At 44.1% G+C, this 20,098-nt stretch overlaps 1 long non-coding RNA gene across 3 annotated transcripts; it reads left to right on the top strand.

The window, feature by feature from the left end:
* Nucleotides 1-7,248: 7,248 nt before the first annotated feature.
* Nucleotides 7,249-11,844, top strand: LOC147050548 (uncharacterized). 3 transcript variants are annotated; one of them, XR_015067498.1, is made up of 8 exons: nt 7,250-7,538; nt 7,976-8,155; nt 8,254-8,351; nt 8,488-8,574; nt 8,820-9,362; nt 9,692-9,812; nt 10,142-10,542; nt 10,732-11,844. It is a non-coding gene; the product is annotated as an uncharacterized LOC147050548 (long non-coding RNA). The 3 variants fall into 3 exon arrangements; XR_015067499.1 differs by having other exon boundaries at nt 7,251-7,538; nt 10,142-10,435; XR_015067497.1 differs by having other exon boundaries at nt 7,249-7,538; nt 10,142-11,844.
* The last annotated feature ends 8,254 nt before the right edge of the window (nt 11,845-20,098 follow it).

Here is a 20,098-nt window from a genome sequence, read left to right as displayed (position 1 = left end):
AGGCGGAGACCGTTATTTTTCGTCATTCGAGGCCGGCTGCAGAACCGGCGCTGGGCGGACGCCAGAGCTTTGCAGGGCCGGTGTCACTTAGAAAATATTCGCCAAGTTGGCGTTGATCTCCAGGCGGAGACCGTTATTTTTCGTCATTCGAGGCTGGCTGCGGAACCGGCGCTGGTCGGACGCCGAAGCTCGGCAGGGCCGGTGGCACTTAGAAAATAATCGCCAAGTTGGCGGGGACCTCCAGGCGGAGACCGTTATTTTTCGTCATTCGAGGCCGGCTGCAGAACCGGCGCTGGTCGGACGCCAAAGCTCGGCAGGGCCGGTGGCACCTAGAGACCTATTCTGAATTACACCTGACACAACTTTACATCTATTGAATGAATAAATGAATGAAGTCGTTTAAATAATGATTTTGGTTAAATACTAGGTATATACAGATATCCTACAGCACAAAATGGGCAGAGTTTACTTATGTGAAAAGGAGTGGGAAGAGGATTTATTGGATTTATTTAATCTATTTTAATTCCCAGGAAAATTTGGATTTGCTCTAAATCCTGATTTAACCAAAGGATGGTGCCAAATTTTCACATACGTCTTAATAGAACGTATTAAACACTTAGTTAAATTGATAGAAGTTGTTAACAAGAGCGAGTGGAGTAACATGAGACCTTGTTTGAAAAGGAGTGGGAAGAAGACCTATTTAATTTATTTAATGGGAAAAAGTAAGACTTATTTAGCTTATTTAATCTATTTTTATTCCCAGGCAAAATTGGACGTGCTGCAATGCAAAATTTCACCACATGATGGTGCCAAATCTTGACTATAGATCTGATAGGACGTACTAAACGCTTAGTTAAATTGATAGAAGTTGGTCATATGAGCGAGTGGAGTAACGAGATCTATTCTGAATTACACATAGCGCACACAACTTTGGATCTTTTGAATGAGACCTGAGGACGTATTAAACGCTTAGTTAAATTGATAGAAGTTGATAAGAGCGAGTAGAGTAACACGAGATATGTTCTGTATAATATGTAGACACAACTTTGGATCTTTTGAATGGATGAATATTTGATAATGATAATTTAAATTATGACGTATAAATACTAGGTATAAACAGAAAATCTACTACACAAAATAGACAGAGTTTACTTGTTTGAAAAGGAGTGGGAAAAATACTTATTTAATTTATTTTGACATGAGACTTGTTGTGAATTACACAACACAACTTTGGATCTTTTGAATAAATAAATGAATGAGTAAAGTCATTTAAATTTTGATTTTGTATAAATACTAGGTATAGACGCAAAAACTACTACACAAAATGGGCAGGCTTTACTTGTTTGAAAAGGAATGGGAAGACGACCTACTTAATTTATTTAATGGGAACAAGTAAGACTTATTTAATTTATTTCATCTATTTTTGTTCTCAGGCAAATTTGGATTTGCTCCCATTCCATATTAATGAGAAGGACACTAGGAGTTAATTGCAAGTTGCAATACTGTTGGTGGATCAAACACGGCTGTCTGCAGCCAGTGGAAGTTTTAATAGGAGGTGTTTAACACAAATAGAGGAAGAAAGGGGTACTCACTTGAGAAGTCTTCGCCAACGTCCAACCATTGTGGCTCCTGGTGAATGATGCGAGCCTCCAACTGATTTGTATTTTTATTCTTCTTACACTCGAAAACACAGCCAACAAACACCGTGGAATGTAAAGGAATAAAATAGAAGATTAGCATTTAGCCTCAACCAACATTCACAGATACAACTACGTTTCAGCTAGGGTTAGCTACACAGCTACACATTGCTATTGCTATGTGAACCTAGCTACATCGACAACTTTAGTCAAACTACACAAAAGTAAATCTCTTCAAACACAATGAGTCGTATTTACCGTGTACGCTCTAGACGTTCCAGTTATAAGCAGAAAATAAAGATATTTCTGTTGTATGATAATCGTCGTGTTTGTATCCACGGATTTGAATCTTGGCGGGAGTTCCGCCTCATGACGTCATATCCGCGGCACATGACTGCGACGTAATATTATCTAAAAGGGTAAATTAGAGTTAAATTAAGTTCTTTTTTAATCAACGCAATCATTTACAGCCGTTGTAAAGAGGAGGAATGGAGGGTTGTAGTGAGGTTTGAAGGAGAGGGTGGAGTGAAGGGTATGGATCCAGTTAAATTGACCAAAGTAATTGGAAAACAGGTTGGAGAGGTGGAGTTTGCGAAAGTGTTGAATGACGGCAATCTGTTGCTTGTGTGTACCTCTGAGGAGCAGGTTGCAAAAGCTCAAAGGCTGCAAGTAGTTGGGAAGAGTGTGGTGGAAAAGGTGGCGAGGGTGGGAGGAGAAGGAAGTAAAGGTGTGATATATGGGATTCCAGTGTCTATGGATGTGAAGGAGCTTGTGAGGAGCCTCAAGATGAAGTGTGATGTGGTGCAGGGTGCGCAGCGGTTGACTAGGGGGGTTGAGAAGAGTGTCACTGAGTCTATGCTAGTGCTATTCAGTTCGAAGGAGATACCTGAGGAGGTGTCTCTCGGATTCATGAGGTACAGAGTGAGAGAGTATGTGCAGAAGCCAATGAGGTGTTTTAAGTGTCAGAAGTTTTGACATGTGGCAAAGTTCTGTAGAGGGGTCAATAGATGTGCTAAGTGTGGGGGAGACCACGAGTATGGGGAGTGTGGTGAGGGAGTGAGTCCAAAATGCTGCAATTGTGGTGGGAAGCACAGCGCAGCGTACTGGGGATGTGAAGTGATGAGAAGGGAGGCGGAGATTCAGAATGTAAAAGTGAAGGACAAAGTATCCTATGCTGAGGCAGCCAGACGGGTGGGGGGAACGGAGAGGAATGGTGGAGGGAAGGTCGGAGTGGAGGTCGGCTCAGGGAATGCTGGGAGCCAGAGGCAGGAAACAAGCAGGGAAAAGGAGTCCAGGGCACAGGGAGAGAAGAAGGAGCTGGTTATATTCATTGCAGGGGTAATTAATGCTACGGCTGAGGTTAAGTCCAAGACTGAGAGGATTCAAATCATCACAAAGGCTGCTATTCAACATCTAGGCTTGGTAGGACTAAAGTGGGAGGAGATAAGGGAGGGGCTGAATGGGCAGCCAAACCAGGAAGCAGGTAGTGTAGGATAATCTACTGATTATGTTACTCTTGCAATGGAATGCTAGGAGTTTGGTAGCGAATGGCCAAGATTTTAAGAAATTTATTGACAGCAGGAGTGTGAAGCCTGATATTATATGTGTACAGGAGACATGGTTAAGACCTAACCTGGATTTCGTATTGAGTGACTATGTTGTCTTCAGGAGGGATAGAGACCACGGTAATGGAGGGGTGTGTGCAACATTTGTAAGGAAGGGAGTGCCATATAGGGTAGTGGGTCGAGGGGCAGAGCAGGAGTATGTGGTGGTGGAAGTTTGGGCGGGCAGGAGGAAGGTAGGGATAATAAACTATTATAATCCAAGTAAGCAGCTGAAGTTGAATGAGTTGGAGAAGGTAGAGGGACAGGATGGTGATAGTGTTATATGGTGCGGGGATTTTAACGCTCATAATACATTATGGGGAGGGGAAAAAACTGATAATAATGGGCAGGTAATCGAAGATATTTTGAATGGTACAAACTTAGTGTGTGTTAACGATGGTAGAAAGACTAGGATAGATGTAAGAACTGGAAAGGAATCCGTATTAGATCTTACTTTAGTGTCTGGTAGACTGGCGCCGAGGTGTGAATGGGAGGTATATGAAAGAGGGACCATAGGGAGTGATCACTATCCAATTCTTTGTAAAATGGACGTTAGTGTGGCGTTGAATGTAGAGGATAGGAGTGGAAGGTGGGTGTTCAGTAAGGCCGACTGGGAAACTTTTGGGGTAGTGAGTGATGCATTTCTCAGTGCAGGGCGAGAAACTAGTGATGTGGAGGAATATGAATTAGAGGTGCGGCCGTTTATTCTTCTGGCGGCAGAGACTACAATACCCAAAAGTACAGGCAGGAATAAGAGGAAAGCAGTTCCATGGTGGAATGATAAGTGTGGAGAGGTAGTTAAGAACAGAAATAGATCTTTAAGAGTACTGAAGAGGACTCATAATTGCCAACATCTGATTGAGTATAAGAGGATGCAGGCAGTGGTCAGGAGGACTATCAGAGAAACGAAAAGGGCGTATTGGAGGGGGTACTGTAGTTCTATAGGGAGCACAACCACAATAGGTGAAGTGTGGGGGATGATTAGAAAAATGGGAGGTAATAGGAGGGAGTGGGGTTACCCAATCCTCTTGGATGGGGGCCAGATAGCTATAACAAATGTGGAAAAGGCAGAAATTATGGTGAACACTCTGAGCAAAGTACATAGTCCCAATAACCTGGCAGAGGAAGAGAGTAGGGGCAGAGAGGAAACTAAAGGTGTGTATGCAGGGGCTTTTCACAAGAAAGGTTTATTGGAAGATAAGTATAATGTCCCATTCACAGTAGGGGAATTGAGGAGGGCACTGGCTAAATGTAAGAACTCGGCTCCGGGTAAAGATGGTGTTTGTTATATCATGTTAAGGCATTTAAGGGATGTGGGATTGCGGAAGTTGTTGAACTTGTATAATAAAGTCTGGGAGGAGGGGAAGATCCCATCAGGGTGGAAAGAAGCGGTTATTATACCCATTAGAAAGCCAGGGAAAGATGCAAGCAATCCGGCAAATTATAGGCCTATAGCCTTAACATCGCATATGGGTAAATTAATGGAGAGACTGGTGAATGAGAGACTGATGCATTTTATGGAGGAAAGAGGACTGATGGCCAGCTGTCAGAGTGGATTTAGAAAAGGGAGAAATACTACTGATTCACTGGTATGCTTGGAGCATGAAATCAGGACAGCTCAGGTAAGGAAAGAGACGGTTGCGGCAGTGTTTTTAGATGTAGAGAAAGCGTATGATATGCTGTGGGTGGACGGTCTTTTGATAAAGTTGCACTTACTGGGGGTGGGTGGAAGTATGTTTAATTGGGTAATAGAGTTTTTAAGTAACAGAAGTATTCAGGTTAAGATAGGCCTAGAAATCTCCAGGAGGTGCTTTGTTAAAAATGGGATCCCGCAGGGAAGTGTGATAAACCCATTATTGTTCAATGTAATGATTAATGATGTTTTTACATACCTGCACCCAGGAGTAGGCAAGTCATTGTTTGCAGACGATGTGGGTTTGTGGAAGAGGGGAAAAAATATGAAACATATTGTGAAGAAAATGCAGGAAGCTGTAACACAGGTAGAGAATTGGGGAAGGAAATGGGGTTTTAGATTCTCTGTAGATAAGACTAAATGTATGTTTTTTACTAGAAGGAAGGTTGAGGAGAGTATGCAGGTGCAGCTGTATGGAAAGAGCCTGGAGAAGGTAAAGTGTTTTAAGTTTCTGGGAGTATTTTTTGATGTAAGGATCACGTGGAGGGACCACATTACATACGTGATTGATAAATCTAAGAAAGTTTTAAATGTAATGAGATGTCTGGCTGGAACAGAGTGGGGAGCAAGTAAGTCATCTTTGAGGCAGATATATGTATCCTTGATAAGATCCAGAATAGAGTATGGGAGCGTGGTTTATGGGTCAGCGTCAAAGTCCCAGTTAGCTAGGCTGGATGTAGTTCAAGTGGCAGCATTGAGGGTGTGCACAGGGGCTGTGAGGTCTTCTCCAGTGTGCTCATTGCAAGTGGAGGTAGGAGAAATGCCACTCAGTTTTAGAAGGAAGCAGCTCCAGGCTAATTACTGGGTTAGCCTGAGGTGCCAAGGGGATGACCATCCAGTTAAGTCGGCATTTCAGGCGAGCTGGGAGAGAGGGGCAGGGAGAGGGGAAAGCTTTGGGTGGACTGGGGAGACAGTGGCGCAAGAGGTGGCTGTTTACGGCATGAATTTCTGCCCAGTGGTATTGTGGCCAGTGACTCCTCTGTGGCAGCTGAGGGCCCCAGAGGTTGATCTAAAGCTGCTTGAAGTCAAGTTAAGGGACAAAGAGGCAAATCTGGTGTGTGAGTTTCAATGCCGGGTGGCGGAGAACTACACTGACCATATACTAGCCTTTACGGATGGTTCAAAGGACCAGGAAACTGGGGCTACAGGGGCAGCATTTTACATAAATAAATTAAATGTACAGTCATGTAAGAGAACATCGGACAATCTAAGTGTGTTCACTGTGGAATTGGCTGCTATCCTGATGGCAGTGCAATGGGCGGAGCAACTTGTAAATAGTAATTTCTTGGTGTGTAGTGACTCTGTGTCTGCAGTTAAAAGTATTGGGAGGGGCAGTTCTCTGAGCCGACAGGACCTTATTCAGGAAATTCTTTTGGCTGTTAGGGATGTCGCAGCGAGGGGGGTTAAGGTAGCACTGATGTGGGTTCCAGCACATGTGGGTATCCTGGCGAATGAGAGGGCTGACAAACTGGCAAAAGAGGCAGTGAAAAAAGAGCGTGTGGAGACCAACATAGCGCTGTCTAAGTCTGAGGGTAAAAGTATTGTGTGGAGGGAAGTAATGCTGCAGTGGCAACAGCGGTGGGAGCAGGAGAGCAAAGGGAGGCACCTGTTCTCAGTGTGTAGTAGAGTGGCTGAGTCAGTTCATGAGTGTGGGAGAGGAGGGTGGAAAAGGAAGGATGAAGTCATTATTGCCAGACTGAGGATAGGACATACTTTTCCTAACAGCACTCTCCACCTTCTGGGGAAACACCGGGATGGGCTGTGCTCTGAGTGTCAGGAGGAGGAGACGGTGCAACATGCGCTGCTTTCCTGTAGGAAATATTATGGGCAAAGGGTTGAGTTGGTGGAGAAGTTGCGGACAGAAGGGCTTGAGGGAATATCGGTGAAAACCATTCTGGAAGTAGGGTCAAGTGGGAGGGGAAAGCGCTGTTTTTTTGAGTTTTTAAAAAGCACTGGTCTGGTGAGGAGAATTTAGTGTTGTGATGTGAAAAAAATAATTAAATAAATAAATAAATAAATAAATAAATAAATAAATAAATAAATAAATAAATAAATAAATAAAAAAGTAGGGGCGGCAATGCAACTAATAGGATGCAAGCTGCCGTTAAACCCCAACGAAGAAGAAGAAGAAGAAGACCCAAAATGGTATCGTTCGTTTGTGCTTCGTTTGTGCTGGTTTGTGCAGCAAAGTTTTTTGTTTGTGCTGCTCTGGTTTCGTAGATATTAGACATTTATTTTTATCGCGATGACGTCACCCCCCCCCCCCCCCCTTTTTCTCCAAATGGACCCAAAATGGTACCGTTCGTTTGTGCTTCGTTTGTGCTGGTTTGTGCAGCAAAAAGTTTCGTTTGTGCTGCTCCGGTTTCGTAGATATTAGACAGTTATTTTTATCGCGATGACGTCACCCCCCCTTTTTTCTCCAAATGGACCCAAAATGGTACCGTTCGTTTGTGCTTTGTTTGTGCTGGTTTGTGCAGCAAAATTTTTCGTTTGTGCTGCTTGTTTTTTTTTGTTATTACACATTTAATTTATAGCGATGATGTCACCGTATGTCGTCGCGAATATCAATCTCTTTGAATGCTCCTGATGCAAGACGAATACAAGGTAAATATGTTCTTAGCCTTTTTTTTTCTTTTTAGCTTTCAGAAAACTTTCACTGCGGGAAATGGCTTTTAGAGCTTTTAGTGCTTTTAGTGTTATCGTGCTCATTGATTAATTTCCTTGTTATCAATAAGCCTATATGATAATTTATTTCAATTACATCTGACGTGAAAAAGGTTCACCGCAACCTAAATTACCTGGTGAGTCTATGTCTGTTCCAAAACATTAATTAATGCAACAATTAATACATGTATGTGAAGTTGATGACAGCGAGAAAAAGAAACTTGAAAACGTGAAAAAATAACTTTATTTTTCAAAGGGAACCTTATCAACACTTTTTTTTTTTCAACAAATCAAACAATGCATCACTGCACTGTGTAGAACACAGCATGTGGGAAGATCTTAGTATTTACTGATGCTGCTTTCACTCCACTACCCAGGTCATTATAGATCTCCCAGGCATATGCAGTCCTCCTGCAGTATGCCACATAATGCCCAAGAGAATCCTGGGTCGGTCCTGGTTCAAAGCCAATGACTGCTCTCAAAGTAAAAGTATTTTCTTTTAGCTCCAGACTGGAGGGAAATTCAAGTAAGGTAACTTCCTTGCAACTGCTACCAAGGTCAGTGTCAAACCACACAGACTCTCCCAGTTTGTAGCTGTGAGTAACATTACCTGAACACACATCCTTGCCTGTACTGTTCTGTGTTTTGAATGAAGACGGACACTGGGAAGGATTTTCAATTGGCCTGAGGCAGAGAGAGTCCGAAAGGCTGAGTTCCTTTTCAGCAGCAGTCTGAAGATGAGCCATGCCGCAGGTCTGCAGGACAGCAATGTTTACACAAACAAGTGAAACTTGCCTTATTACTTGTTGGCCTAAATTGCAGTACTGTGAGGAGCATTGTCTTATCAAATAAACACTTGGGATATTCCTCATTGCGCTCTCAATTACAGTGGAGACGTGGCATTGTGCATCAATTTGGAGAGCACCAGAGGTCAGGAGGACAGGTTTGAATATTTCTCCCAGCAGTTCTGCCCTCAGTGAGTATACCTGTGGGTTCACACCCTGTGTTGTGATGGTTTTCACCAGGTGGAGGAATTGGTTCCCACGTTCATAGTCCAGAACAGTCTTTTCAAATGAAGAACTTTCACAGAAAGAACAGCATAAGCATTGACAGACAGCATCAAATGCACAAGTATTGAGCACAGACACTTTTGATGTGCGAAGTTTAACAGGCTGTTGATGGTTTCCGTTTTTCAACAATGGTACCTTGACTTTTTTCCAGCCCACTTGTGTATCAATATGCAGCCATTCAGGACAAGGAGAGAGATATGAAGTTGTCTTTCTTTTTTTCGGTGGGACCGCTAAACCTCTCCAGTTTTCAACTGCATTGTCTTCCATTGGAAGACTGTGAGTAGATGCATCTGGCTCCCCTCCAGGATGAGATTGTTTTTCCCTTTTGTTTACTACTTCAGTTTGAGAAGTAGTGCAGACATTGTCAGGCTCTTTGACAGTCGTGGCATCACACGCATCTTTTTCACTTTTTTGTTTTGCACAGCAAATCCGCATGTTTCCCTCAATGAAGGAAAGATGATGAGCAACAAACCGGTCCACACGAATGGGTAGGCTTTCATGCTTGAATAAAGGCCTTTTTTTATGTTTTTGAACTCTGCTTCAACAGCCGCGGAACTTGCAGTGATGCTGGTGCTTTTAAAGAGAGGGACCATTATTGCTGTCCAGAGTGGCAAGTAACTTCCAAGTCTTGTTATGTGGGGAATGATCTCAGGGAGGAAGTGGATGTTGTCCCGATCCCCATCAGCCATGGCAAGTGACCTGCTCTCCTCACGTATTTCTGTCACCCACTGTCGGACATTAGTCTGGATGTGCTGATTTAATGCATCACCTGGTTCTTGTCCCTCAACGTCCTCATCTGAAATGGGGACAAATTATTCTGCAATTTGCACTCTCAAGTATTTCTTGGACTTTTCTGATGGGATAGGGGCTCCAGAATTGTCATTACCCTCTGTCTCACTCAGTGCCACAATGGTGATAGCACAAAGAAGTTCTTTTGCATGTTGCAAACATTGTGACTTAAGAAGCTGTGCTATTGACCTGACAAAGAAATCCTTAACACGAGGTATTTTGTTTTTCAGGCAGTCCCATCGGCAGATCATCTTAATACAGTGCGCTACATCTACCCTGACAAAACATGGGGGTAGATGTCCAGGTTGATTCCCACGGAAGTGGATGTTGTCCCGATCCCCATCAGCCATGGCAAGTGACCTGCTCTCCTCACATATTTCTGTCACGCACTGTCGGACATTAGTCTGGATGTGCTGATTTAATGCATCACCTGGTTCTTGTCCCTCAACGTCCTCATCTGAAATGGGGACAAATTCTTCTGCAATTTGCACTCTCAAGTATTTCTTGGACTTTTCTGATGGGATAGGGGCTCCAGAATTGTCATTACCCTCTGTCTCACTCAGTGCCACAATGGTGATAGGACGAAGAAGTTCTTTTGCATGTTGCAAACATTGTGACTTAAGAAGCTGTGCTATTGACCTGACAAAGAAATCCTTAACACGAGGTATTTTGTTTTTCAGGCAGTCCCATCGGCAGATCATCTTAATACAGTGCGCTACATCTACCCTGACAAAACATGGGGGTAGATGTCCAGGTTGATTCCCACGTGAAATGTTAAAGCACTCATTGATGTAGCTCTTCAGGTCAGGATGAGGGGTAAAAGCTTTGACGAGAGCTCCAAGAATCGCCAGAGAAAAGTCACTCACTGCTTCTTTAGGAACAGATGCACCTGCATGGATCCATTCCTTCAGCCACTGTGTGATAGCATTAACATCATGCTTCTCTGACAGCATCTGCACAACTGGGACACTGGAACTGGTATGCCCTGTCATAACACCCTGATACAGGAAGATATGGCCAGACGTGCCATTCGGTCTCATCAGTATTTTAACTATTGAGCCAGTTGCATCAACACATAATATTGGGTGAGATTTCTTTAAGCTCTTGTACACATGCATTTGTGTTTGACTCCAATAGTGACAGAAAAACTGGTCAAGTCCAATGTCTTTGATGCTGTCACTGTGAGGTGAACTGTATTTCAACATCTGCAATGAGAAAATTTGATTTTTTTCACCTAATGCCAAATCATTTTTCTCTTGCTTTGCCTTGCGGAGGGTGGCCAAATTTGGCAGGTGGCTTGGCTCAGAGTCTCCGAAGTCCATCAGTTTATTTGCCTGTGATGCTCGCCATACATGTGGTTCCATCCTGCCCTCACAAAGTTCCTTGGCTACCTGCTCACGCAACTGTCCAGATAGAAACCGCTTTGAGCTACCAGTGTGAAGGGAGTCATCACGGTTCTTAATGAAACAGTTCAATATTATTGGGCTGTTAATTTCTGGCTCTCCGCCACAATTAATGTTGAGAAGGCAATGACACTCCTTGCAGTATTCTCTGATTTCAATATAATTATTTGAGAGCGATGGATAGACCTTGGCTCTTTTAAAAACAAATGTGCAAGGAATTTTGACTGTTTTCCAGATGTGTTCATTTATGATGTGGGTCCAGGTGCCAGGCTTCAAAAGGGTATAGTTTCTTTTTTGGGTTCGACGGTTCTTATCCTTGTATTCAGCCTTTTTCGGAATAAATTCCATCCACTTGTCAAAAGGAATATGAAGCTGAAATGGCAGTTCAGGACCTGATTCCGAGCTTGCTTCACTGCTAGTTTCAGGATCAGGTTCATCATGACTGAATCCCAGAGCTGACCAGATATTGTGTCGGTTTGTTTTTACAAAGGTGTACAGAGCCTTTGCAGACATCTTCTTTTCCAAATGGTCACTCAGATCTGTCCACACAGTAGCGCTTGGAGTGGCTATTTTGGCATTTTCAAATATGGCCTCTTTTGATGAGCAGAGAACTGTAACAATTAAATCATTGTCTACTGCTGGTTGTTTTGGCATCTAGTTGAAGGACAAATAAATATAATCAGGATTCATTGCTTGAATAATTAAAATTACACATGGGCGTTAATTATAATTGCTATGCATGGATGGAAAAATGATATAAAGGGAAATTTATTTTGACATCAAAATGTATCAAGCATGCTTTCTTTAGAAATTTAGTTTTCTTGGTCTGTGCAAATTACATGCGTCTAATAAGATAATGTTAGTTAATTAGCTATTCAGACTACCTGCGGTGTTTTTAATTCTATATTGTATGAACTCGGTTTTTCTTTACACATTTTACTTACATTGGTTGATGGTTGATCGTCACTTCCCAGAAAAAAACACTTTCTGTCACTCACTGTTATTAAATCTTCGCTTGAAAAAGTTGTACGTCTTTTTTTTCGCCACCCTGTTGCGATATGTCTTACCGGCCTGCCGATATGTCTTACCGGCCAGGTCACTTTGCATGGTAATTAGTTGGATAATACATGTGTAAGAATTGAGGAGTTATCAGGATGTCAAGTGAAAAATTGTTAGAATAAAATACATGACAGGGGGTTAACGAAGATGCATGATTTTAATAATGAAAAATTGCAATGGCACAAACAAATGGTTAATCAACGATCTATGGAGCAAGGATTTGACATCTCTCGAAAATAAATTAATATTAAATAAATGGCAAATTGAATTATTCACTGAGCGCAAACAAAACTTTTTGCGGCACTAACAATCTGTAACAATCTGGGTCCAATCGTCTTGCATCAGGAGCAGTCCAGGAGATTGACATTGTTGACATTCGCGACGAAATACGGTGACGTCATCGCTATAAATTAAATGTGTAATAAAAAAAAACAAGCAGCACAAACCAGGGTCCATTTGGAGGAAAGGGGGGGGGGGGGCTGGGTGACGTCATCGCTATAAAATAAATGTCTAATATCTACGAAACCGGAGCAGCACAAACGAAACTTTTTGCTGCACAAACCAGCACAAACGAAGCACAAACGAACGGTACCATTTTGGGTCCATTTGGAGGAAAAGGGAGGGCTGGGTGACGTCATCGCTATAAAATAAATGTCTAATATCTACGAAACCGGAGCAGCACAAACGAAACTTTTTGCTGCACAAACCAGCACAAACGAAGCACAAACGAACGGTACCATTTTGGGTCCATTTGGAGAAAAGGGGGGGGGGGGCTGGGTGACGTCATTGCGATAAAAATAAATGTCTAATATCTACGAAACCAGAGCAGCACAAACGAAAATTTTTGCTGCACAAACCAGCACAAACGAAGCACAAACGAACGATACCATTTTGGGTCTTCTTCTTCTTCGTTGGGGTTTAACGGCAGCTTGCATCCTATTAGTTGCATTGCCGCCCCTACATTTTTATTTATTTATTTATTTATTTATTTATTTATTTATTTATTTCACATCACAACACTAAATTCTCCTCACCAGACCAGTGCTTTTTAAAAACTCAAAAAAACAGCGCTTTCCCCTCCCACTTGACCCTACTTCCAGAATGGTTTTCACCGATATTCCCTCAAGCCCTTCTGTCCGCAACTTCTCCACCAACTCAACCCTTTGCCCATAATATTTCCTACAGGAAAGCAGCGCATGTTGCACCGTCTCCTCCTCCTGACACTCAGAGCACAGCCCATCCCGGTGTTTCCCCAGAAGGTGGAGAGTGCTGTTAGGAAAAGTATGTCCTATCCTCAGTCTGGCAATAATGACTTCATCCTTCCTTTTCCACCCTCCTCTCCCACACTCATGAACTGACTCAGCCACTCTACTACACACTGAGAACAGGTGCCTCCCTTTGCTCTCCTGCTCCCACCGCTGTTGCCACTGCAGCATTACTTCCCTCCACACAATACTTTTACCCTCAGACTTAGACAGCGCTATGTTGGTCTCCACACGCTCTTTTTTCACTGCCTCTTTTGCCAGTTTGTCAGCCCTCTCATTCGCCAGGATACCCACATGTGCTGGAACCCACATCAGTGCTACCTTAACCCCCCTCGCTGCGACATCCCTAACAGCCAAAAGAATTTCCTGAATAAGGTCCTGTCGGCTCAGAGAACTGCCCCTCCCAATACTTTTAACTGCAGACACAGAGTCACTACACACCAAGAAATTACTATTTACAAGTTGCTCCGCCCATTGCACTGCCATCAGGATAGCAGCCAATTCCACAGTGAACACACTTAGATTGTCCGATGTTCTCTTACATGACTGTACATTTAATTTATTTATGTAAAATGCTGCCCCTGTAGCCCCAGTTTCCTGGTCCTTTGAACCATCCGTAAAGGCTAGTATATGGTCAGTGTAGTTCTCCGCCACCCGGCATTGAAACTCACACACCAGATTTGCCTCTTTGTCCCTTAACTTGACTTCAAGCAGCTTTAGATCAACCTCTGGGGCCCTCAGCTGCCACAGAGGAGTCACTGGCCACAATACCACTGGGCAGAAATTCATGCCGTAAACAGCCACCTCTTGCGCCACTGTCTCCCCAGTCCACCCAAAGCTTTCCCCTCTCCCTGCCCCTCTCTCCCAGCTCGCTTGAAATGCCGACTTAACTGGATGGTCATCCCCTTGGCACCTCAGGCTAACCCAGTAATTAGCCTGGAGCTGCTTCCTTCTAAAACTGAGTGGCATTTCTCCTACCTCCACTTGCAATGAGCACACTGGAGAAGACCTCACAGCCCCTGTGCACACCCTCAATGCTGCCACTTGAACTACATCCAGCCTAGCTAACTGGGACTTTGACGCTGACCCATAAACCACGCTCCCATACTCTATTCTGGATCTTATCAAGGATACATATATCTGCCTCAAAGATGACTTACTTGCTCCCCACTCTGTTCCAGCCAGACATCTCATTACATTTAAAACTTTCTTAGATTTATCAATCACGTATGTAATGTGGTCCCTCCACGTGATCCTTACATCAAAAAATACTCCCAGAAACTTAAAACACTTTACCTTCTCCAGGCTCTTTCCATACAGCTGCACCTGCATACTCTCCTCAACCTTCCTTCTAGTAAAAAACATACATTTAGTCTTATCTACAGAGAATCTAAAACCCCATTTCCTTCCCCAATTCTCTACCTGTGTTACAGCTTCCTGCATTTTCTTCACAATATGTTTCATATTTTTTCCCCTCTTCCACAAACCCACATCGTCTGCAAACAATGACTTGCCTACTCCTGGGTGCAGGTATGTAAAAACATCATTAATCATTACATTGAACAATAATGGGTTTATCACACTTCCCTGCGGGATCCCATTTTTAACAAAGCACCTCCTGGAGATTTCTAGGCCTATCTTAACCTGAATACTTCTGTTACTTAAAAACTCTATTACCCAATTAAACATACTTCCACCCACCCCCAGTAAGTGCAACTTTATCAAAAGACCGTCCACCCACAGCATATCATACGCTTTCTCTACATCTAAAAACACTGCCGCAACCGTCTCTTTCCTTACCTGAGCTGTCCTGATTTCATGCTCCAAGCATACCAGTGAATCAGTAGTATTTCTCCCTTTTCTAAATCCACTCTGACAGCTGGCCATCAGTCCTCTTTCCTCCATAAAATGCATCAGTCTCTCATTCACCAGTCTCTCCATTAATTTACCCATATGCGATGTTAAGGCTATAGGCCTATAATTTGCCGGATTGCTTGCATCTTTCCCTGGCTTTCTAATGGGTATAATAACCGCTTCTTTCCACCCTGATGGGATCTTCCCCTCCTCCCAGACTTTATTATACAAGTTCAACAACTTCCGCAATCCCACATCCCTTAAATGCCTTAACATGATATAACAAACACCATCTTTACCCGGAGCCGAGTTCTTACATTTAGCCAGTGCCCTCCTCAATTCCCCTACTGTGAATGGGACATTATACTTATCTTCCAATAAACCTTTCTTGTGAAAAGCCCCTGCATACACACCTTTAGTTTCCTCTCTGCCCCTACTCTCTTCCTCTGCCAGGTTATTGGGACTATGTACTTTGCTCAGAGTGTTCACCATAATTTCTGCCTTTTCCACATTTGTTATAGCTATCTGGCCCCCATCCAAGAGGATTGGGTAACCCCACTCCCTCCTATTACCTCCCATTTTTCTAATCATCCCCCACACTTCACCTATTGTGGTTGTGCTCCCTATAGAACTACAGTACCCCCTCCAATACGCCCTTTTCGTTTCTCTGATAGTCCTCCTGACCACTGCCTGCATCCTCTTATACTCAATCAGATGTTGGCAATTATGAGTCCTCTTCAGTACTCTTAAAGATCTATTTCTGTTCTTAACTACCTCTCCACACTTATCATTCCACCATGGAACTGCTTTCCTCTTATTCCTGCCTGTACTTTTGGGTATTGTAGTCTCTGCCGCCAGAAGAATAAACGGCCGCACCTCTAATTCATATTCCTCCACATCACTAGTTTCTCGCCCTGCACTGAGAAATGCATCACTCACTACCCCAAAAGTTTCCCAGTCGGCCTTACTGAACACCCACCTTCCACTCCTATCCTCTACATTCAACGCCACACTAACGTCCATTTTACAAAGAATTGGATAGTGATCACTCCCTATGGTCCCTCTTTCATATACCTCCCATTCACACCTCGGCGCCAGTCTACCAGACACTAAAGTAAGATCTAATACGGATTCCTTTCCAGTTCTTACATCTATCCTAGTCTTTCCACCATCGTTAACACACACTAAGTTTGTACCATTCAAAATATCTTCGATTACCTGCCCATTATTATCAGTTTTTTCCCCTCCCCATAATGTATTATGAGCGTTAAAATCCCCGCACCATATAACACTATCACCATCCTGTCCCTCTACCTTCTCCAACTCATTCAACTTCAGCTGCTTACTTGGATTATAATAGTTTATTATCCCTACCTTCCTCCTGCCCGCCCAAACTTCCACCACCACATACTCCTGCTCTGCCCCTCGACCCACTACCCTATATGGCACTCCCTTCCTTACAAATGTTGCACACACCCCTCCATTACCGTGGTCTCTATCCCTCCTGAAGACAACATAGTCACTCAATACGAAATCCAGGTTAGGTCTTAACCATGTCTCCTGTACACATATAATATCAGGCTTCACACTCCTGCTGTCAATAAATTTCTTAAAATCTTGGCCATTCGCTACCAAACTCCTAGCATTCCATTGCAAGAGTAACATAATCAGTAGATTATCCTACACTACCTGCTTCCTGGTTTGGCTGTCCATTCAGCCCCTCCCTTATCTCCTCCCACTTTAGTCCTACCAAGCCTAGATGTTGAATAGCAGCCTTTGTGATGATTTGAATCCTCTCAGTCTTGGACTTAACCTCAGCCGTAGCATTAATTACCCCTGCAATGAATATAACCAGCTCCTTCTTCTCTCCCTGTGCCCTGGACTCCTTTTCCCTGCTTGTTTCCTGCCTCTGGCTCCCAGCATTCCCTGAGCCGACCTCCACTCCGACCTTCCCTCCACCATTCCTCTCCGTTCCCCCCACCCGTCTGGCTGCCTCAGCATAGGATACTTTGTCCTTCACTTTTACATTCTGAATCTCCGCCTCCCTTCTCATCACTTCACATCCCCAGTACGCTGCGCTGTGCTTCCCACCACAATTGCAGCATTTTGGACTCACTCCCTCACCACACTCCCCATACTCGTGGTCTCCCCCACACTTAGCACATCTATTGACCCCTCTACAGAACTTTGCCACATGTCAAAACTTCTGACACTTAAAACACCTCATTGGCTTCTGCACATACTCTCTCACTCTGTACCTCATGAATCCGAGAGACACCTCCTCAGGTATCTCCTTCGAACTGAATAGCACTAGCATAGACTCAGTGACACTCTTCTCAACCCCCCTAGTCAACCGCTGCGCACCCTGCACCACATCACACTTCATCTTGAGGCTCCTCACAAGCTCCTTCACATCCATAGACACTGGAATCCCATATATCACACCTTTACTTCCTTCTCCTCCCACCCTCGCCACCTTTTCCACCACACTCTTCCCAACTACTTGCAGCCTAAATAAATTAAATAAGTATTTTTCCCACTCCTTTTCAAACAAGTAAACTCTGCCTATTTTGTGTAGTAGATTTTCTGTTTATACCTAGTATTTAAACGTCATAATTTAAATTATCATTATCAAATATTCATCCATTCAAAAGATCCAAAGTTGTGTGTACCTTTGTGTAATTCAGAACATATCTCGTGTTACTCTACTCGCTCTTATCAACTTCTATCAATTTAACTAAGCGTTTAATACGTCCTCAGGTCTCATTCAAAAGATCCAAAGTTGTGTGCGCTATGTGTAATTCAGAATAGATCTCGTTACTCCACTCGCTCATATGACCAACTTCTATCAATTTAACTAAGCGTTTAGTACGTCCTATCAGATCTATAGTCAAGATTTGGCACCATCATGTGGTGAAATTCTGAATTGCAGCACATCCAATTTTTCCTGGGAATAAAAATAGATTAAATAAACTAAATAAGTCTTACTTTTTCCCATTAAATAAATTAAATAGGTCTTCTTCCCACTCCTTTTCAAACAAGGTCTCATGTTACTCCACTCGCTCTTATTAACTTCTATCAATTTAACTAAGTGTTTAATACGTTCTATTAAGACGTATGTGAAAATTTGGCACCATCCTTTGGTTGAATCAGGATTTAGAGCAAATCCAAATTTTCCTGGGAATTAAAATAGATTAAATAAATTCAATAAATCCTCTTCCCACTCCTTTTCACATAAGTAAACTCTGCCCATTTTGTGCTGTAGGATTTCTGTATATACCTAGTATTTAACCAAAATCATTATTTAAACGACTTAATTCATTTATTCATTCAATAGATCTAAAGTTGTGTTAGGTGTAATTCAGAATAGGTCTCTAAGTGCCACCGGCCCTGCCGAGCTTCGGCGTCCGACCAGCGCCGGTTCCGCAGCCGGCCTCGAATGACGAAAAATAACGGTCTCCGCCTGGAGCTCACAGCCAACTTGGCGAAAATTTTCTAAGTGCCCACGGCTCTGCCGGGCTTGTGCGTCCGACCCGCGCCGGTTCTGCAGCCGGCCTCAAATGACGCAAAATCAGCCTCTCCCCCTGGAGGTCAACGCCAACTTGGCGAAAATTTTCTAAGTGCCTACGGCCCAGCCGAGCTTTGGCGTCCGCCCAGCGCCGGTTCCGCAGTCGGCCTCGAATGACGAAAAATAACGGTCTCCGCCTGGAGCTCACAGCCAACTTGGCGAAAATTTTCTAAGTGCCCACGGCTCTGCCGGGCTTGTGCGTCCGACCCGCGCCGGTTCTGCAGCCGGTCTCAAATGACGCAAAATCAGCCTCTCCCCCTGGAGGTCAACGCCAACTTGGCGAATATTTTCTAAGTGCCCACGGCCCTGCTGAGCTTTGGCGTCCGCCCAGCGCCGGTTCCGCAGTCGGCCTCGAATGACGAAAAATACCGGTCTCCGCCTGGAGCTCACAGCCAACTTGGCGAAAATTTTCTAAGTGCCCACGGCTCTGCCGGGCTTGTGCGTCCGACCCGCGCCGGTTCTGCAGCCGGCCTCAAATGACGCAAAATCAGCCTCTCCCCCTGGAGGTCCACGCCAACTTGGCAAATATTTTCTAAGTGCCCACGGCTCTGCAGAGCTCTGGCGTCCGCCCAGCGCCAAGACATCTTGTAGGAGCTATTGTGGGCCAAGTCAGATGATTGATTGAAAATTTATTGATCTCAGGGGGTGGGGAAATTCAGGCCCCTGCAGTATTCATACCACAGAGCGGGTATATAAAAGACACTCAGATGACATGAGCGCAACTCAATAGGCTCCTATAAGACTGCCACACAACAGTGCCACAAAGAAAGCCAGTAAGTGTTAAAGTTAAAAGCCATCAAAACAAAGCAACAAGACAAAGGAAGAACGTAACAGCAGCCGACCAGCCCCCCTCAATACCAAAGAACACCCCAAAACTCACAAAATAGCCTCCACGGGGTCCATTAACAGGTGTAAGGGCAGTCAAGTTCAACGGCGCCCAATGGACCGTGGTCGTGAATCGGTAAAACATCACAAAACAGGCAAACGTGAGCAGCGTCCTGGGCACCCAGTCGAGGCACGTGCAGATGGTCACCATGGGGCTGGCACGGCTAAGGTCGTTGGTTCTGACGAGCACGAGGGAGCGGACCTCCCACAGGGGTCGCGGCTGCGAGGCCAAGGCGAGGGACCCAGTCAGCACCGGCCTGATGAGCAGGATGGCCGTCGGAGAGTCACGCCTGTCGCGACCGATGTGCACAGCCGGGGGAAAAAAATATCCAAAACGATCTGCACATGTCGAGGTGCGGCCGATGGACAAATAGGAAGAAACAAAAAGAAGAAAAGTAGGAAATAAAGTGGAAAAGAGAGAACACTGCTGGGAGGCTGCCACTCACAGCGGCGCCATACCAAAAAAAAAAAAAGAAAAACAAAAGCCACTTCCAGGCCTTGCATATTTGGAAACCGCTCGTGGGGTCCGACAAATAGTGGATTTTGAAGTTTCTCTTCAGAGAGAATCTTTGGCCACAAAGTGAGCAGGAGAAAGGTTTTTCACCTG

Source organism: Syngnathus leptorhynchus, chromosome 10 (assembly GCF_054491065.1).
Source record: "Syngnathus leptorhynchus isolate UIUO chromosome 10, UIUO_Slep, whole genome shotgun sequence".
Taxonomy (NCBI): Eukaryota; Metazoa; Chordata; class Actinopteri; order Syngnathiformes; family Syngnathidae; genus Syngnathus; species Syngnathus leptorhynchus.
The sequence above is the reverse complement of the archived record's forward strand: the minus strand, read 5'-3'. Positions and strand labels throughout refer to the sequence as shown.